The sequence below is a fragment of the Sus scrofa genome, chromosome 9, assembly GCF_000003025.6.
Source record: "Sus scrofa isolate TJ Tabasco breed Duroc chromosome 9, Sscrofa11.1, whole genome shotgun sequence".
In the NCBI taxonomy this organism is placed as follows: Eukaryota; Metazoa; Chordata; class Mammalia; order Artiodactyla; family Suidae; genus Sus; species Sus scrofa.
The window spans coordinates 50,534,270-50,547,646 of NC_010451.4; positions in this window are offsets into that span (position 1 = coordinate 50,534,270).

The window sequence follows — 13,377 nt, forward strand, 5'->3', positions numbered from 1 at the left end:
GTTATTCCAAACTAGAATGAATTACCATTTATTCTGTTCAAGTAGTTGTTATCCAAAGAATTAATGGGCTGTTGTAGAAAAAAAAAATTCTGTAGGTTAGAAAGTAGGAATAGATTATTGATAAAGTTCCAATCATCTTTGAGATTCTATGATTTTATTGAAAGCCTCACCCAAATACAAAGAATGATATATTTTCAGTCTGGTAATTCTATCAACCACTACACTACTGCAGCAGGAACTAGCTTAATCTTACATGTTTTTCTTATGCCTATTTGTGCCGATTGTCTTTCATCACAGTGTTCTTCTCTAAATGTTTACAAACCCCATTTTATACAGTCACTTTGAGAACCTTACATGAGATTTTAAGAACAATGTACTTGCTTCTAGTTTGCGTAAACCGCTTCCCCTGTCTCTCCTCTATTGAAAACAGGAGCATTTGGTCTTTTCAGTCTTCTGACATTTCCTTTGATTTTTGGCAGTAACGTTCAGTCACTTTCACAAGTACCTTAAGTTCCCTAAAGTACATCTGGCTTTGTTCTGAGAGGTTTTAACTCATTTGAATTAAGTTACTCTTTCCTCTTTCTTTCTGCCATTTCGATTTCAATCCTTTTTTGCTCTTGTTGGTTTTTTTTGGGTTTTTTTGGAGGGGGCTGTTGTTATTTGTTTGACTTTGGGGCTTTTTTTTAACCTTTTCCAATTTGATGATTATCTTCCCCTTAGAGTTGATAGTGAAACTTAGTTTCTACTCTATAAACAGTAGCCAGACACGCTCTGTATTCCAAGATATCATGCACCTTTCTTGCTTAAAGCTCTTCAATAGCATCTCACTGAATAATAAACTAGTAAAATCTAGAATCCTCATTGTGGTCTAGCAAGGCCTGCTCTGAGCCCTGCCTATCTCTTGACACTCATGTCTACCATTCTCTGTCTTGTCCACAATGTTCTGGTTACACTTGACTTTTAAAAAATGTACCTCAAACTTATCAAGTTCTTTCCCATAATAGAGCCTTTGCACCAGACCTGCCCTCTACCCAGAATGCTCTTCATTCTATGGCTGGTTTCTTATCATTCTGGTCTTGCCTCAAGTGACTTTTTCTCAGACACACTTTCTAAACTTCCTACCCACTTCCCACACCTGAAGCTACTCTCTATCTCATTACCCACTTTTTGGCTCTTCCCTTCTTCTCTCACTATCCATAATTATCTTATTTTACATTTATGTACTTGCTTATTTTCTGTTTCTTCCTCTCAGGGTGTAAGCTCCATGAAAGCATCCTTGTTTGCTCTGTTCCCTGTGGGACCCCTATGCCTGGATTGGTACCAGGCAGATATTTGATGCTCTATGAATTCTGAATGAATGAATAAATGGCTGGAGGACTGAGTGAGGACAGTGTGGAAAGAGTGAAGCATTGAAGCCATAATCAATAGAGAGAACAGGAAAAAAAGTAGAGGAATGGGAGAAGGTCCAGAAAGATGCAGGGAAGAGATAAGATCTAGACTTGGGGGACCCTCCTCCTTGGAGGGGACTTCAGCTAATTGTGCTCAGAGATTGGGGAAGAGGAGGGAGGAATAGGGAGCCTGAGGTTTTCAGGGATTTTTGAGGTGGAATGTCTCTGATAGGGAAAAAGGAATGATGTCTGAGCTATGCATGGAGAATTTTGTTTTCCTGAGGAAAGAAAGCCATTTCACTAAGAGCACAGGGGAAAAATTAGTAACAGTAGTGGCAGTGACATTGTGAGTAAAGACAAAGTATGAGACCTTAGATAGATAGATATACAGATAGACAGACAGGCAGAGAGATCTTGGTAGAATAGGAAGCAAAATTATTCAGAGAGTAAGGCGTGGGAAGGGTCAGCGGAACTGAGGACAGGAGAACCAGCCTGGAATCACCCTGGGGTCCTTCTTGATACAGAGATGCATCAAGGAGAAGTATTTCAAGATCAACACATGCCTGAACTTAGAGTCAAGATGCAGAAATCAGAGCCCAGGGTAGGCAAGTCAAGTGACCTGCTTCTGCTATTCGAAGTGGATTTTGAAAAATAGTGCACACCCCATGGGATGAGAGGGGGGAAGCCTGTTTATTTAAAACCGTAGCCAAAAGCACATATGGACCTGAGAGATATCGGGCTTCCCCACATCATTCCTTATTCTCCTGCCAGCTGTGTGCTTACTGTCATCAGCCAAGGGATGTTTGGGATTAGAACAGGAAACAGTGACATGGTAACCGGACTATGCAATCTCTTTCTGCAGCTGCACAGGGCAGAGACCTTGACAGGTGAGATGGGGCCAAAAATGTCTGTTGAATAGAATCGAATTCCACCTGAATGATTAGGGAAGCCAGAACTTTCCTGACACCCAAGAGGGCCCCTCCCCCACCAGTCATAACATACCCTGTGTACAAAAAAAGCCAGTGTTACCCTGCTCTTAACCAATCTCCTGGAAACTCATGGTTACACATCAATGAGGAAGCTGTCAATAGGTTGTTATGATAATCCAAACATTTGAAAGGGAAAAGAGAAAATACAATTGGTGATAAGGTACTTCAGGTTCCTTGGAAGAAGAGTTTAATATATTTTGATTGTTACTATTAGCCTGGCATAATTTTTTCTGCATTTTTAGCATCCGTGTTTCTGGAGCTCTCAGGCTAGGTAGAAAGAAAAATTCTCTTGGAGAATTAAGTATCATTTTTATCTTTGCTGCCTATAAATATGAGTTGTCCTGATATTTGGGACAGGACTCAATGCTCATCAGAAACATTATTGAAAAAGAGGAAACTGCATAATGAAGCCCAAGTCTGGGACAGGAGGCCTGTGTCCTGTGCCTCGTTCTATCCTTAATGGTACTGACATTGTCACTGAACCTCTCTGAACCAATTCTGTTTCTCTAATTGTCTGCCTCTCAGAGGTGATGGGAGCACAAGTGAAATATTGTGTATGTGGATATGTTTTGGATTTTGTAACTGTCCTAGAAAACCAAGAAGTGTTAGGCTCCTTCTAGATTTTTTTTTTTTAATCCTTAGAGAGATGTGCTCAGCTGTTAACTTCAGAGGATGAGAAATAATCAGCTTTTCATGATTACCATCGCCTCTATCATCATTATCACCATCAACATCATTATCTCATCATCATGGTATTTGAAGGCACACTTTGGCCCAGAACCATGTTAGGTTCTTCATATGGATTAATGTCTTTAATCCTCACAACAATCTTTTGTAAATTATTAAAGTAGACTTGATGTACAATGTTGAGCCAACTTCTGCTGTATAGCAAAGTGACCCAATCATACATAGACATACATTTCCTTTCTTATATTATTTTCCACTATAGTCTATCCCAAGAGACTGGATATAGTTCCCTGTGCTATACAACTAGGACCTCACTGCTTATCCATTCCAAATGTAATAGTTTGCATATATTAACCCCAGATTCCCAGTCCATCCCTCTCTCTCCCTTCTCTCTCTTGGCAAGGGCTATCATATACATAGCCCTTGAAGATGTAATCATAGATTATGTCCTGTGGCGGAGGAGTGAGGAGACAGCTGGGAAAGTTTTGAAATAGGTAATATTTGAGTAGATGAGTAGAATTTCCCAGAGAAGAGAAAATTAGATTGGGAATGAATGCGTGCTCTGAAAGGCTTACCTTGTAGTTGCAGGTGGCACTCAGCTGGTTCTTAATTTGAGGCACTTTCCACTGAATGACCCTGCCGTTTTCAAGTCAGGTCGTGATTTTGGGCTAAATGGAGTAATAAAAAAGAGTGATATCTTTGGGATCAGACAGGTTTATCCTGGATACTCTCCTTGTTACCTCTGTAATCTTGCGCAAGTTATTTAATTCCTCTGACCATTAGTTTCTTTGGCCATAAAATGAGGATAATAATACTATTTACCCAGAGCTATTTATGACAATTAAATGAATTCAACATATAAATCACCTGGCACAATGCCTGGCTCTTAGTAGAAACTTAATAAATATTATTTTCTTCTCCTTTTGTCATCAACAAGGAGTAGACACTATTACTATCTTCTTTGCAGGAAACTAAACTCAAGAGATGTTAAATGACTTGGCCATTCAACTTGAATGTGTACAGCAGAAGCAACAATTTTCTGTTTTCAGTTCTTTGATATTCCTCATTCACCACACCCATGCATCCAGATTTCCCCAGCAGCTGTACATGGCCAGATAGAGCTTAATGGACTAACTCTAAGACTTGAAGGAGAATAAGGGATGGGCATCTATTTCAATACTGCATGAAACAATAACATAGCTTCTAAAAGTTATTGCCTTTCTGTAAGTACTTGCAAGAACATGTGACTATGCCTAATGTTTGGGAAAGGCATAGCACCAGATTTTGTGTTTCAGAATAATTAATGAAGTCATTCTGAGAAAAATCTGTCTGAGCTGAGTAGCTGCCAAGTTCCTTCATCATGCCTTCAGACTTATTCTTTCCTGCTCCCACTCCTTGCTGGAGATGGCTCCCTCAGCAACCAGAGAACACACTCCTACCACTGCTTTCGCCAAATAGCCTGGTGCTTTGGGGTCTGTCTCCATCACCTCTGTGGTCTCCCTTCTAGAACAAAGATTTGCATCCAGGACTCCGATACGAGGATTTGCAGACACACTCTTCCTTGCCATAAACATGTAGGGGGCTCTACTTTCTGTTTTCCACCCTTTAAGGAGTAACAATAGGAACTCACTCATCTTCTGGGTGAATGAGAAACATAAATACAATTGTCCCTTGGGTAAGGGTGGTTTGAATTTCCCAGGGAAATTAGGAAATTTTTATTTATCTTTGAATCTGCATTAACAAGCACAGTACTTGGAAAATAGTGTTTTTTAATTTTTTAATTATTTTATTATTATTATTTTTAGGGCCACACCTGCAACACATGTAAGTTCCCGGGTTATAGGGGTCAAATCAGAGCTACAGCTGCCAGTCTATACCACAGCAACTGCAACACCCGATCTGAGTTGCATCTGTGACCTATGCTTCAGCTTGTGGCAAGGCCGGGCCCTTAACCTACCGAGTGAGGCCAGGGATTGAACTTGCATTCTCACAGACACAATGTTGCACACTACGTCAGCCTCTTAACCTGCTAAGCCACATTGGGAACTCTAAAAATAGTATTAGAGACACAATCTGTAGTGAAGAAAAGACATCAGTGGTGAGAACATGGTATGTTCACAAACGGTTATGACACAAAGTAGATTAAGAGTAAAATATAGACCAGTTGAAAGGCAGTTTACATCTCAAGCAGTAAAGGGAACATGAAAAAGGTACATTTAAACTTTCCCAAAGCAAAGATAGGATTTCAGCAGGAAGTGACTGAAAATCAAGATGTTCTTGACAGGAGAACAACATGAGCAAAAGCATTGAAGCAGAAAAGTTTCACACCTGAGATGAAGAAAGTGAATGATTTAGTTTATCTGAACACTGGACACATTTAGAGAAATAATGGTGGGTAATGCTGGAAAAATAAGTTAATATTCTTCAAGGCCTACTGCAGAAGTTTATACTTCGTTCGAGAGATAATTGGGACCATGGGAGATTTTTTTTTGTTATAGTTGATTTAATGGGAGATTTTAAAGCATGTGAGTCAGGTGATATGAAATGAGTTTAGGAAAATTAATCTAGTAGAATAGGAGATACTGAATAGGAAAAATAAGAGAAATAATTGCAGTTGATATAGTAAGAGGGAAGGAAGGGCCGATGTAGGGAGTAGGAGGGGTCTGACTGGGGAGAAAACGTGAAGGTATAATTCATGGGATTTGGCAAATGCCCAGATGTGGGGCAAAGGAGGAAAGGTCACTCTAGTCATGGTCCATGGGGAAAATGTTTATGCCATTAGGAGTGACTTAGGGGGGAAAATGGATGGATACTGGATCTTGCTTGGTATATGTTGTGTTTCAGATACTGATAGGTTATCTGGACATCTAAATTTAGTCCTTAGAAGAGATCATCAGTTGGTGATCACGACTGGAAAGTCATTCGCATAGAGTGATAATTGAAGTAACGGAAATGGATATTTGAAAGGGAGATTATAAAGAGATAGGAGATCTGAAGCTATCTTAATTTAGGAGGGTGGAGAAAACGGTGGGACAGGGGACAGAGATGGAAAAAGTGTGATCGAAGTGACAGGAGGAGATCAAAATAGTGCTGTGTCAGGGGGTAAAGAGAGGGAATGTCTCACACCAATGGACGATGCAGCAGGGAGTGAATGGGGAAAACTGCCTGTGAGACTCGGTAATTAGGAAAGCACTGATGACCTCAGGAGGAGTTTCAACGGAGGAGAGAGGGGGGCAGTACAAAATGGAAGAGGTTAAGCAAGAGGTGCTGGTACAAAACTAGTGGGTGTGATTGGTTGACTATACTTTCAAAGCATTTGATAGTGGGAATGAAAAAGAGATAGGAAAGTGATGAGAGGAAACTTCAGGATTTTCTTAGGGAAGAAGGTCAGATGGGCAGAAGCTTAGAAGTCAACTCAGAGGGAAAGACAGAAGGTGCAAGAGAAGGGAAATAACTGATGCAGGAACTCAGTACCAAGAAGGAAGGCTGAGGAGTTAACCTGAGATTTAGGGAAAGAAGAAGAGAAAGAGGAAGGATACACAGAGATGTTGAGGTAGGAAGAAATGAATTTGAAGATGCTCAAATGAGAGATTATATATATCCGTGAAACAGGCTGAAAAGTCATGTTAGGAGTGGGAAGTTGGGCAGAACTGAAGCCTTGAGGAAAACGAAAGAGAAGCCTCTAGGAAGTGGGATGATTAATTAATAAAAGGTGAGTGAAATCAGATGTGAGTATCTGTCAACCCAACAAATAGATCTGTGATGAATCTTCAAGACTTTTTCCAGTAACACTTGGCAACTCTTCCTGAAGGCTGGGAGTGGAGCAGAAGTTCAAAGTTTTGCGGCATCCTGGAATGGTAGTTAGTGTTTGTGAAATGGTTAATTACATGCCAAGTCAAACAGAGAAGCTAGAAAAAGACAATAACAAATCAGAGTGACTGGTGATGACAATAAGAAGCAATTTTAGGAGGTGCACTCAATTGAGAGAGAAGGAAGGGTAGAAGATCATTGCCGAAGAGGATATTTGGGGGGTTGACATCTTCAGGATAAGCAAGTCTGCATAGTGGGGGTGCTGCTTAAGTGGCCAGGCTGCACTGAAGATGAGGACATTGCCATTAAGGAGATCGGGATAACTCCATTTTTTTTGATATATACTTTTGTACAAATCTGAATGATTTTTTCCAACAAGCAAATATTACTGCAAAGCAATAAAATCAAGACAGATAGTTAAGGCATTCAAAAGAAGGAAACCGAGGAAGAGATTTCAAGTTCATAGCCAGGTCAGTAAGTCAACAATTCTTTTTTTTTTTTTTTTTTTTTTTTTTTTTTGTCTTTTTGCCATTCCTTGGGCCGCTCCCAAGGCATATGGAGGTTCCCAGGCTAGGTCGAATCGGAGCTGTAGCTGCCAGCCTACACTAGAGCCACAGCAACTTGGGATCTGAGCTGTGTCTGTGACCTACACCACAGCTCACGGCAACGCCAGATCATTAACCCACTGAGCAAGGGCAGGGATTGAACCTGCAAACTCATGGTTCCTAGTCAGATTCGTTAACCACTGTGCCACGACGGGAACTCTAGTAAGTCAACCATTCTTTACTAAATTCACTAAATGTTGAGCTGGACTGGATTGAAAGTTGGCGGAACTTTTTTTTTTTTTTTTTTTTTTTTTTCCTGATGTGCCCACAGTGTGAGGAAGTTCCCGGGCCAGGCATCAAACCCACAGCACAGTGGCAACCAGAGCATGGATTATTGACCTTCATGGAGGCAATGGAGGGGATAAGAAGAGAGAACAGCCATTCTCAGACGGAGAAGTCACTGAAGAAGATGGTGAATTCTAGGGAAGTTGGCAGAGAACTTTGAAGAGGGTGCAGGAGTGCCATAATGACTGGTATGAACTCCATAAAGCAAGAGCTGAACTGAGTCCTGCAGACAAAACCATGGTCTGAAAATGGCAGTGGGGAGCAGGGATAATGAATGCCTCTCTTCCAGGGAAATAGAAGTGGAGCACACAGCCCCCCTTAAGACTTAGTACTAAGGGATTTAGTGCAGGAAGAAAGTAAGAAGAGATTCAGTTAATAGAAATGAAAGACATAAAGTCAAAATGGGGAGGGAAGTTCATTCATTAAAGGATGAAGCTGAGCTCTAATAACATCATGGGCCTTCTACACAAACCAACATTTATGATGCATAAATACAACCCAATAAATAAGCAACTGTGCACTGCCGGCAGTCCCCTGAGAGCCTTCCAGGCCTTGAGGGTGGAGTCAAATCTCAGAGGGAGGAGAAAATGCCTTTTGTTTTTATGCAGGCAGAAAGAGCCTTACCCTTGGTCCTGTTTCTGTGTGTAGATTAAAATGGAAACTAGGAGTAAGGAAACTGGTTCTTTAAACCTCATCACCAAAGGTCTACTACTTCAGTCAACATCTTCAGGACCAGCGTAAAGGGAGGGAAAAGGAGTTCAGCACTTTCTCATTTCTGTGTTTGTTTTCCTTTCCGTCCTTCATTTTTCTTTTTCTTTTTTGTCTTTTCAGGGATGCAGCTGTGGAGGTTCCCAGACTAGGGGTCGAATCAGAGCTGCAGCAGCTGGCCTACACCACAGCCACAGCAATGCCAGATCTGAGATCTGAGTTGTGGCTGCAACCTACACCACAGCTCATAGCAACACTGGATCCTTAACGCACTGAGAGAGGCCAGGGGTCAAACCAGCATCTTCTTGGTTACTAGTCAGGTTTGTTACCGCTGAGCCACAATGGGAACTCCCTCCTCATTTTTCTTCCTTTCTGGTTCTTTCCCTTTCTTTTTCCTCCCTTCCTTCTTTCCTCCCTTCTTTCTCTTTTTTCTATCCTTCCTTCCTTTTCTTTTCTTTTTTCTTTTCTTTTCTTTTCTTTCTTTCTCTCTCTCTCTTTCCTCTTTCTCCTTGTTGGCAGGAAGGAGGCAGAGTAACAGCTAACACTCTTTGCCAGCTAATGTAATGTTTATTCATACATGGAACTGAGAAACCCCAACTTCTACTCCTCAGCCCCTAGGCTCAGCTCACTTGACAGCCCTCAGTGGAATGAAGGGCAGTGTATCCACAGCTTTCCTAGAAGTTCCTGTTCCAACACAGCACAAAATTCATTCCAGTCTAGTGAGGTAAGATGAGCATTCGGAACAGCTGTCGATTGGGAGCTTTATTTAGATTCTCTTCAGAAGTCACCTCTGCTGTGGATATGGCTGAGTGTCTGCTCCCAACCAGACAAGGCTGGTTCTGAGTGTCCACTTGGACTGGAGCTGCCTCTACAGGTTGAATTTGTAAAAACTGTGGATGGGGGGTAAGGGGGAAGGATGACAGCATCAAATCCTCCACTGCGACTATTCCTTAGGGGACTGCCTGGCAACACTGCACTTGACTCAGGCACGGACTGGCCACCATATCTGCCCAGCTCTGGGTGTGTAACTTCCAATGCCCCCAGAAGTGGTGTCTTTGCGACCTTTACCTGGACTTTGCTACTCTTGCCAACCAATAGGAGGCACATCCAGGAAGCAGAGATTTGAAAGTAAACCTAGGCTCAGAGATGGAGAGTGACTCAGAAATATTTGTTTTCAGGAGTCCCTGGTGGCTCAGTGGTTAATGAATCTGACTAGGAACCATGAGGTTGCGGGTTTGATCCCTGACCTCGCTCAGTGGGTTAAGGATCCAGTGTTTCCATGAACTGTGGTGTAGGTTGCAGACGCGGCTCGGATCCCGAGTTGCTGTGGTTGTGGCGTAGGCCAGTGGCTACAGCTCTTATTGGACCCCTAGCCTGGGAACCTCCACGTGCTACAGGTGCAGCCCTAGAAAAGACAAAAAAGACAAAAAAAAAAAAAAAAAAAAAAAAAAAGAAGAGGAAAGAAAAGAAATATTTGTTTTCAGATAAACCAGAGCAGTAAGAAGGGAACACAAATTGTAAGAAACTGAGGTCAGATACAGCATAAAAGCATTCGACTCTAAGGTCATTAAGAAGGTTCCCCAGGAGTTCTTCATTAAGAAGTTTCCCCAGGAGTTCCCTCATGGTGCAGCAGATTAAGGATCCGAGTTGTCACCACTGTAGCAAGGGTTCCATCCCTGGCCCAGGAAGTTTGACATGCCTCGGGTACAACCAACAACAACAAACAGAGAGAGGGAAGGTTCCCCACTGTAATTAGAATGACACATCCAGGAGTTCCCGTCGTGGCGCAGTGGTTAACAAATCCGACTAGGAACCATGAGGTTGTGGGTTCGGTCCCTGCCCTTGCTCAGTGGGTTAACGATCCGGCGTTGCCGTGAGCTGTGGTGTAGGTTGCAGACGCGGCTCGGATCCCGCGTTGCTGTGGCTCTGGCGTAGGCCGGTGGCTACATCTCCGATTAGACCCCTAGCCTGGGAACCTCCATATGCCCCGGGAGCGGCCCAAAGAAATAGCAAAAAGACCAAAAAAAAAAAGAATGACACATCCAATATGGCTTCCTTCACTTCCCACCCCATCTGCTCAGCACCCACCTCTGTATGGTGAAGGCTATTTTCCGCTCACACCTATAACTTTCTGGCCCTGGCTTGTGTGCTAGGCCTGAACATGGCAAGCTGGAAGGGCCAGAGAATTAATGCCAGAAAGATCACAGGAATCTATGATTCCTCTTGATAAAGAGCCCATCTTTCTGGCCTTCTGGGTATGGGTTGCATATATACAGCTGATCCTTGAACAATACAGGTTTGACTGCATGATCCACTCATAATAGTAGATTTTTTTTTTTTTTAATAAATGCATTGGGAAATATTTTGGAGATTTGTGACAATTTTTTTTTTTTTTGGTCTTTTTAGGGCTGTACCCACAGCACATGGAGGTTCCCAGGCTAGGGGTCCAATCAGAGCTGTAGCCACCAGTCTACGCCACAGCCACAGCAACTCGGAATCCGAGCCGCGTCTGCGACCTACACCACAGCTCAGGGCAACATCTGATCCTTAACCCACTGAGCAAGGCCAGGGATTGAACTGAGTCCTCATGGATGCTAGCTGGGTTCACTAGCCACTGAGCCATGATGGGAACTCTGGAGATTTGTGACAATTTGAAAAACTCAAAGACAAACCACGTAGCCTAGAAATATCAAAAAACATAAGGAAAAGTTAGGTATGTCATGAATGCGTAAAATATAACATACACACTCTGTGTTCATTGGCGTGCTCTTTTTGTGTAACGGGTTAAGGATATGGCGTGGTCACTGCAGCATGCAGCAGCTCAGATCACTGCTGTGGCATGGGTTTGATCCCTGGCCCTGGCTGGAATTTCTCCATGTCAGCTCCAGGAGAGCAGTGTTCTCTGGTGCTGGTAATTTTAATCTGGGCTTCCCAGCCAACCTCCAGTGAGGGCTAATGAAGGTCAGGCTTCAGGGAGCAAAAGGTTCTTTCCTTTTGTGTGGCTGGACACTGATCTGTTTGGATGCAGGACATCCCGGAGTAGAGGGGATGAGTACTTTCCGAGTTCCAGAGTATTCTCTGTCTGGGAGTGGCTGGTCTGCTTCAGTCCCTGCTTGCAGTCACAACACCATAAAGAGAGCTACTGCTTCCCCTGAATGGGTTTCTATGGCAACCTCACCCAGCAGGCAAAGAACAGCACTCTAAGCTTCAGACGGAAGGTTAGGAGATAAAAATAAATTCTGATTAATCCAGGACCCATGTATGACTAACACTCAGGAATTACCTGAAAACATAAAACCAGTTGGAGTGAAATTTACATATTTTCCTTTCCTTTCTTAAGAAAAATAAAACCCACAAACAAGATGTTTTTTCTTCATCATTTTGACTCCTTGAAAAGCAGAGTTCTTTCTGTGAGGCTGGATTTTGCTGGTAGCTTTTCTCTCTGAAATTCTCAACCCCTGTACATCACATTGCAGAAGAATCTGTGGCAGAGAGTTGATATGGTCCAGTAGGAAACTAGTGACCGCAATTCATATTTCAGAGTTGACTGCCACAGCCCAGAGACCTGAAATGTAGCACCATGTATCACAAATCTGTAAAACCCCTGTATTTCTTATTTCCCTTACCTTTAAAAACACCTTCCCTGACAACCTTACAAATGAACCATGAGGCTCAAATGAGGTCACAGATGTGAAACATTTTTGAAAAAAAGAAAAGGTTCTGTGCAAATGGAGGTTTTGATGAAGACTGTTATTATAAGGCCGGGTGGAGAGGGAACTGAGGGAGGGGCAGAGCGCCCTCTATGGGAGACAGGTAGGGATTACAGTCCTCCTCATCAAGGGGTCCAGTGACTTGGTTGCAGGAGGAGCAGAGGAAGCAGGCAGAGCTCCCTCTATGGGGAACTGGAACCATACCTGATTATTTGACTATGTAGAAACAGTATTGGGAGAATTGAGAGTTCTTTTGAAGAGTGGGCAGATTCAGTGCAGGGTCATAAAAGAGGAAAAAAATCATCATATTCTCTTGGTTCAGCAAGAAGGTCTTATGTAGTAGTAATACCATAATCATAAAATAATGATAATAGCGAACACATATGGCTTTGTAGAGCACCGTTGCAAGTGCTTTATTTATGTTTACTCATTGAACACTCATAAAAATTTTACAGCGTAGCCACTGTTATTATCCCCAGATTCTGTTATTATTCCCAGCAAAGGCACAATAAAGCAGTTTGCCTGAGGTTGCACAGCAAATAGTAGCAGAAGTAGGATTTGAACCGAGGCAGTCTGTGTCCAGAATTTGAGCATTTTTCTACTATTCTAGGCTTGTTTGTTTTGTTTCATTGGGATTTTTTTGTTTGTTTTTTGTTTTTTTTGTATTTTTAGGGCCGCACCTGCGGCATATGGAGATTCCCAGGCTAGGGGTCGAATTGGAGCTGTAGCCACCGGCCCATGCAACAGCCACAGCAATGCCAGATCCAAGCCACATTTGTGACCTACACAACAGCTCACGGCAACACTGGATCCTTAATCCACTCAGGGAAGCCAGGGATCAAACCTGCGTCCTCATGGTTACTAGTCATATTTGTTTCCGCTAAGCCATGAAGGGAACTTCAAGGCTGTTTACCAATTTAAACAAATAACGTGCTATTTCTCTGATATGCATTGGTATGGCCAGGCAGCCAATAACTGTTCTGCATGATCTCTAGCAGTTACTAAATGTCTGGAACATCACTTCTGGAATCAGAGGGGGAGGACAGAGAAGGGGAACTCAGAGTGAGTGTGTAACACCCTCATCTATTGTAATAGGAAATAAATAAATATATGTGTGTGTGTGTGTGTATATATATATGTATATATATATATATATGCCTAAAATTGAGACATAAAGAAAGATATAGCAGCACAG